Genomic DNA, 6,930 nt, shown 5'->3' with positions numbered 1-6,930 from the left:
GACTTGTGGATTTTGCTGACTGAGGAATTCTGGGAGTTGAAACCCACAAGTCTTAAAGTTGCCTAGGTTGGAAACCCCTGCTCTAGATCATCAATAACATTTTATGAGTAATGGTACACAGAATAAATACTGATGACAGATGTTAGTTCAGTTGATATACAAAAACAACAAATTATGCTAAACCATTTCTGACAGATGTTCACACTGATTATACATGCATCTGTTAATATAACATTCTGTTCACTTGTTTTGAACAGCTTCCATATCCTCTTTCCTTATGTCTATTTTCCATTCATTCTGATTGGAGATTATCTTGTCTTCTAACACTTTTTTATAAAAGATAGCTATGCCATCTGAAGTTGGCTTTCTTTCCTTTTCCTTTTCCTTTTCTGTCAATGGTCATTTTTCCCCCTGAAGATCCATTCTTGACAGTCCCAAAAATGGTTTGTTCCACACTCTTACCATGCCATTATCCTTCGAGCTTTCATCATAAACAATCAAGTCAACCAGGCTATTAAATTTATGTGCTTGTCATATGTACAAATAAACTGAATTATGCTTATGAATTTTTTAAAAAATGCATCTTTCTAAGCAGATACTCACCAGATATTCACCATTCTTGTTCATTTAGGGGTGTCTAAATAGTCTAGTCCTTTTCTGTATTTTCTTTTACTTCATTCAAATGGCCTAAAAGACCAATGTTTTCACCTGGATTGCATTTATTCATTACACATTTTCCATAAATCTCTTTCCTGCTCTTTCCACCATTTATATACATTGGAATGTAAACAGGCAACTATCACCAACTTATAGGTTCATACTTTTGTATGCACCCATAACTACTCAAATAATAACAGTTCAATATTTTCTGACATATATTTTTTGACCCATTGATTATTGGAACGACATCTTTATTTTAATTTTTTAACATATATTTTAACTCAACAAGCATAAACCACCTACTTTCCCATCTATTACATCTTCTTCAATGCTTCACAGACATACACCATATTTATTTTTCTTTCTTATATTTCACCTGTTAATCCTTGCATTTGGGCCTTTATTTCTTTAATGCTCCACATTGTGCTGCTCATCTTCTATTTGTCAAGATTGTTCCCTGATGGGCCTAATAGGTAATAAACCTCTGTGGTCCAACTTAGCTTTGCTTAACTATTATTTCCCCTATCACCTTTTAGTAAGAGAAGGTCTAAAGTCTAAACTATCTCACTAGCTGTAGAGTACCTATGCCACATGCAGCATTCCTTGCTAATGGAGAGAACAGTACTGGTCATGACCAGCAAGAACCTAAGTGCAACCAAAGTATTGTAAATGTATTCTCACCAAGTTTCAGTCTCTAATATAGAGACTTCCTTGGAACCAAATATCCTGTTGCTTCACCTTGTCAGATAGGAGTCATATATTATGTAGTGACACATACAGAGGATGTTATGAACTCTAATAGCTGTGAAATATGTTTATTACCAAATAATTCACAGATGGAATATGCATTTCACCATTAATCTGACATCCATGTCCTCTTATAAATACTGTATGTGTTGACAATTTTTATTACATTACTGGTATAATTATTTTGATGACACTATTACAGGTAGTTTGGTCTAGACAATCAGTTTTGTCAGGAGACTATGAGTTCTAGTCCTGCCTTAGGCACAAAAGCTGCCAGGGTGACCTTTGGCCAGATTTTCATCTCATCTCATCTCACCTCATCTCATGGGTTGTTACGGGGAGAATACAGTAGGATGAGGAAGGAATATTAGGTATGTTCCTTGAATTATTTATAAAAATAATTGGGATATAAATAAATATCACTTTATGTTTTGCATAAACTTTGGAGTAGCCCTTGATAATTCCACTTTGAGAACTTTGGCACATCATAGGATATTGATTGAACTTAAATAATTTGCAGATAGAACATTTCAGATTCATTCCAAAATGAGTTATCTGTGTGGTCTGCCAAATGTCCTAAAAGTCACTCAGACATCTGGATCAATTTACAGGGTTTAATGATTCTTGAATGCATTCTTTTATGAACTGTTTCTGCAATGCTAATAGATTTTGAATCAGCTAGTCTGTGAAGAATGTTAATTGATAGTATTTAGCTCAAAAATAAAATTGAGAATAGAGAAAGCACTGAAAGCTAAACATATATTGAACAGACTGTTAGTAGTCTCTCATGCATTCCATACTGGATTGTTGTTTAAATGTGGCAAAAACAGGTTATGAATATGTCTTTTCCAAAAAATTAATGCTATCTAGAATATACTTACATAAAGTATACTTGTTTATACAGTACTTGAGATATCTACCCTTATTTTGTTCTTGAAGTGCCCTCTCTTGGTTGATTTGTGCAATTTCATTACTATTAAGAAAAGTAGATAGTTGTATGCCTTATTTTTTCTTACACACACAATGAATTTGTAGGAGAAAAATGTCATTAGATCATGTTGTGTGAGTGATGGAGCAAGATTATACACCAAAATTTTTCCATGAAGGAAAAGAAAAGATAATACTGTAATTTCTTGATCTGCCAGTTAATAATGTAAGCTGCTTGACTGGTCAGTGATCATATTAAAATGGATCATAAAAGATAATTATGTTTTTGTCAAAAAAAACCACAACATAAACCAAGGTGTGTCAGGGAAATAGATTTTTGTGCCTGTTAAGATAAAAGTTCAGTAAAATGTTTTCATTCTAAACATTCTCCATATTCTTTGAAATATTGACATATAATGTCATATAATGCATATAATAATGTTGGTTTAAAGGGAGTATTGAGAATATCTGTTTTGAGATATTGCCTTTTTTAATATTGATAGTCCTGTGGATTTTCATAAACATTAAAACCCAGATTTAGGAAAATGTTTTCCCTGTGTATATAAAAGATAATATTTGGATAATAAATTAAAAGATTAGTTGGGACTAAATGTGTTTTAATATGAGTAGGACAGCTGCTTAATTTTCTTTTTTATTCTGCATCTGTTATATTTATTCATAATCTCTTGATTTTGGTGCATGAATCAAGTGTTCAGAGTAGATATTGTTCACAAAATGTTAAGTATTATATGGTGCAAATTATACAATGTTTGGAAATGTATTTTGCACCTAAATTATTTACAGATATTTTAGACTGCATTATTTGCTTAGTTATGTATGTTAGCATCTTTATTTAGAATCCCATCAAAATAGTTTAGAATAATTAGCAATAGTTTTGTTTCCTAGGAACCTATTTTGTAACTGCAATTCATCTCTTCATAAGAAGTTCTTAACCAGTGTTCTTATAGGATAAACCATATAGCTATCAATATCTGCTGCATAAACAGTATGTTAGATTATGCATTGTCCAAAACTGTTGTTTAAAATTGCAATCTTAATTCAGTGTTGCCCTTTAGAAAGATGAATTATAATTTTGCCTTGTATGTGCTAATTAGAGTGCATTACCAAGAGGTCAGTGAATAATCCACAACTAAAAGAATGCCTGGGGGCTTTTTAATAACAATTGAATTATTATAAAGGCAAATTGGTAGGCTGATGACAAAGTTCCCAGTGATCAAAGTGATAGGTTGGGTTTTATTGACTGATGGAGGTTTTAAGGACTAACATACCATTGTCCTCCATCTTTCCCAGGTACATGGCTTACAATGGGGTCCAAGCATTCTAATCCTTAACAGGGTCCATGGCCCATCTTAGCTGAACCTTCTGTGCATTTTGGCAGCCATCTGTGTAGTACAAGTGACTTGGCTCAATTAGCCTACCGCTGCTTCTGCCTGAATTCCATTGTCCTTTGGATGCATGTGTAGCCTCCGTACTGTGCCATCTGCAAAGCTTCTTGAGATAAATAGCTCCATTGCAATCCATCCTTTGATATTTCCCCCCCTGAAATTTCAATGACAAAAAGTATCTCTTGAGCTACAATATTATTAAAGTAAAATATAGAAAAAATGGTTTTGACTGAAATGTGCAAGAAGCTTGGACTTAAAATTCATGCTGATGCAGTTGTCATTTTTCTTAAATCATAGGCCCTTTTTGTAAATAAAAGAATCCTATTCTAACCTTGAAGGTTTAATGCTTTGTGCCAAATGTGATTCTTATAAACAAAAATCACTTGTTTATGGACATATTTCTATATTTATTCCTGCCATTTAATAGACACCTTCCTACTAAAATTAAGAATTTTGCAAATTGACTTTGACCAAAAAATTAACCATTTATTTTGTTTATCAACTGGACCTTTGTATTAGGATAACTTTTAACAACAGGATAGTTTGGACAAAACTCAGCAACACTTTTTCGTGCTGCTGTTGATAAAAATAGGATGGCCAACATGACCGCCAACATCCGATGATGGATATGGCACAAGAAGAAGAAAAATCACCTGTGTTTCCAGTGAAATGCTTGTGTGTCTGGTTTATTACAGTAATATATTTAAAACTTCTAGGTGACTTGATGCTGTGGCTATCAAAAATCAGCTTAGCTGTGCTCTATTTTTCAGGACATCCTGATCCTCTCTTATCCCTGCATAGGGGCCAGTATAACTTTACAAAGCCTTTATAGGTTACCATCAATTCTGCTGATAGGATTTGAATTCTGTTAGCACACAAGCTTGCAGCTCCTTTCCTTAATAATGTCTTCAATCTGGTTTGGGCTGTTCAAAAACCAAATCATCAACTTTATGGTGAGCTACTATTGACCATCTAATGATGACATATTTATTGAACATGGAAGTTTATATTGCATACTGTACCACCAATAAAAGATCTTTATTTTTAGGTTGCTACCCCATTTAAACAGCTTCCATCCAGGAACTGTATTTCATGGAAACTTAATGAATTCCATGAGAGACTAAAAATATCCCACAATTATATAAGGCCAATTAGAAATTTGCCTCTTGATTACTGTTGCCTAAGCCTGCCAGAAGGATCGTTTGGGGGAGGGGGTAATGATATTGGAAGTGAAAAGGTGATGCAGTTGTGCACCTATTTCCCACAATAATTAGAAGTGGATAATAGGGGCTCTAAACAGGATGCTTTATTTGCATTGTACTTCTGACTTTTGCCTTAGTTTGCTGATCACTTGTAACAGTAAACAAGAATAGTGTCCTTCAGCCTGACAAATGTATAGGAGTTTCCTGAAATGTCATAGTTTAAAGGAAATGTGGGTAGCAATAATTAAGATGATGAATGATTATTTTCAAAAAAAATATCTTTTTAAAATCAGGTAAGAATAATTATATATTAAAATATAAACATAAAAAACCACCACTACCAGAACTTTCAATTGGCATGTGCTGCATCTAGGGAAGTATATACAGTAGCAACTTTTCACTGTTAATGAATATGGCAATGTGTGGTAGTCCCTTGAGTTCTAGGCGTGTTTAGACGTAGATATACATTTTCCTGTATGATCTCTGCAAGTCAGTTGTAACCCACAAAATAAATTACTTTTTATAATAGTCATTCACTTAATCCTAATAAATGCATGTGGTTTTTTTTAAAGAACGGTTTCCAAAAACATGAAATAGAGTAGTTTTACCAAAAGAAATCAGATAACAGTAGAAAACTGCCTAAAATACTGAGATAAGGATATCCTTCCAATCACAACTCAGGTCTTTAAAGTCCAACTCCCGGATATTTATTTTTACACAATCCCATGGACTTCCATTTAATATTTTCTGAACATTGGAATATGGCGAGCTACTGATAGCTGTATATTTAGAAATGGAGGGACATTAGTTGGACATTAGTTTGAAATAATTTTTTTCTATTTGCTATTCTAAAAAACATAGTGGTTGTTCTGAACAATTTGCAGCCTAAATGCCATGATAACTTATTCTATGATGACTCATAAAGGATAAAATTTTGTAACAGGAAATTAAAGTTTTTTACTCCAAATCTAACTCTTCTATTACTTGATTCACACCTGTTGTATTTAGAAAATTTATAAAATCATCAAAACTGTTTACATTCAGCATTCATTGCAGCTTTCATTTAACTGTTGGACTATTGTGTGCAGATATGATTGAGAGAAGGGAATTTGGGGATAATGTCAGATTATAAAGTTACTGTTATTATTGTACAGTAATATCCTGAACAAAAATGTATTTACTTTGTAGACCTTATTTTTGTACTTATATTGGTGATTATATTTGGGTTGCGGTTATGATTTTTTTAAAAAAAATGTGGATGATTTAATACTTCTGTTAAATATGTTCTATACTGTATTTTTTGAAATCTTATTTATAAATAAATTATTGTGTGCTTGTATTCCCTTTAAGAGATATAATGCTTACAAAAATGTGTATATTTGAACGGTTTTCTAATACTTGAATTCAAATCCTAAATTCATTAGAGAATTTCCATCTGTAGTAAACATGTTGCACATTGGTTTTTTATAGTTTAAATGAGGAAACCCTCTAAACATAGTTGTAGGCAGAATATCATAAAATAAATCATTAGAACAATGTATTTTGTCACTTCTGTTTTTCATTATTGTTATAATTTTATTGGATGTAATAGATACTTCACAGATGATTAATATAGGTGTGCCCCCCCCAATAATATGTGACTAACGGGTTTTGAGAACAAATACTAAAATAGAAGAGTCTTTGCTGTGACCCAACAAGGCTCATATATATGTATATTTACTATATGTGGTATATTATCAAGTGTGATGGATAATAGCACTATGTGTACATAAGAAATGTACACATCACAATCAATAATGAAAAGTGCTCCCCATATAGAAGAGATTAAGTCAAAATGTCTGATCTCTGTTAATGAACATATTTTATTTTTACTATTTTTTAGGTATTAAACAAGTCTAGATATATTCAGTGTTCCCATTTGTCTTTCTGAACCACATTTAGGATCATCTTATCTTTCTTTTCCTATACAGTAGTTAACAGAATTGGGA

Source organism: Thamnophis sirtalis, unplaced genomic scaffold (genome assembly GCF_051295495.1).
Source record: "Thamnophis sirtalis isolate CommonGarterSnake01/CBP01778 unplaced genomic scaffold, rThaSir2_p1.2 scaffold_5, whole genome shotgun sequence".
Classification (NCBI taxonomy): domain Eukaryota; kingdom Metazoa; phylum Chordata; class Lepidosauria; order Squamata; family Natricidae; genus Thamnophis; species Thamnophis sirtalis.
The sequence above is the reverse complement of the archived record's forward strand: the minus strand, read 5'-3'. Positions refer to the sequence as shown.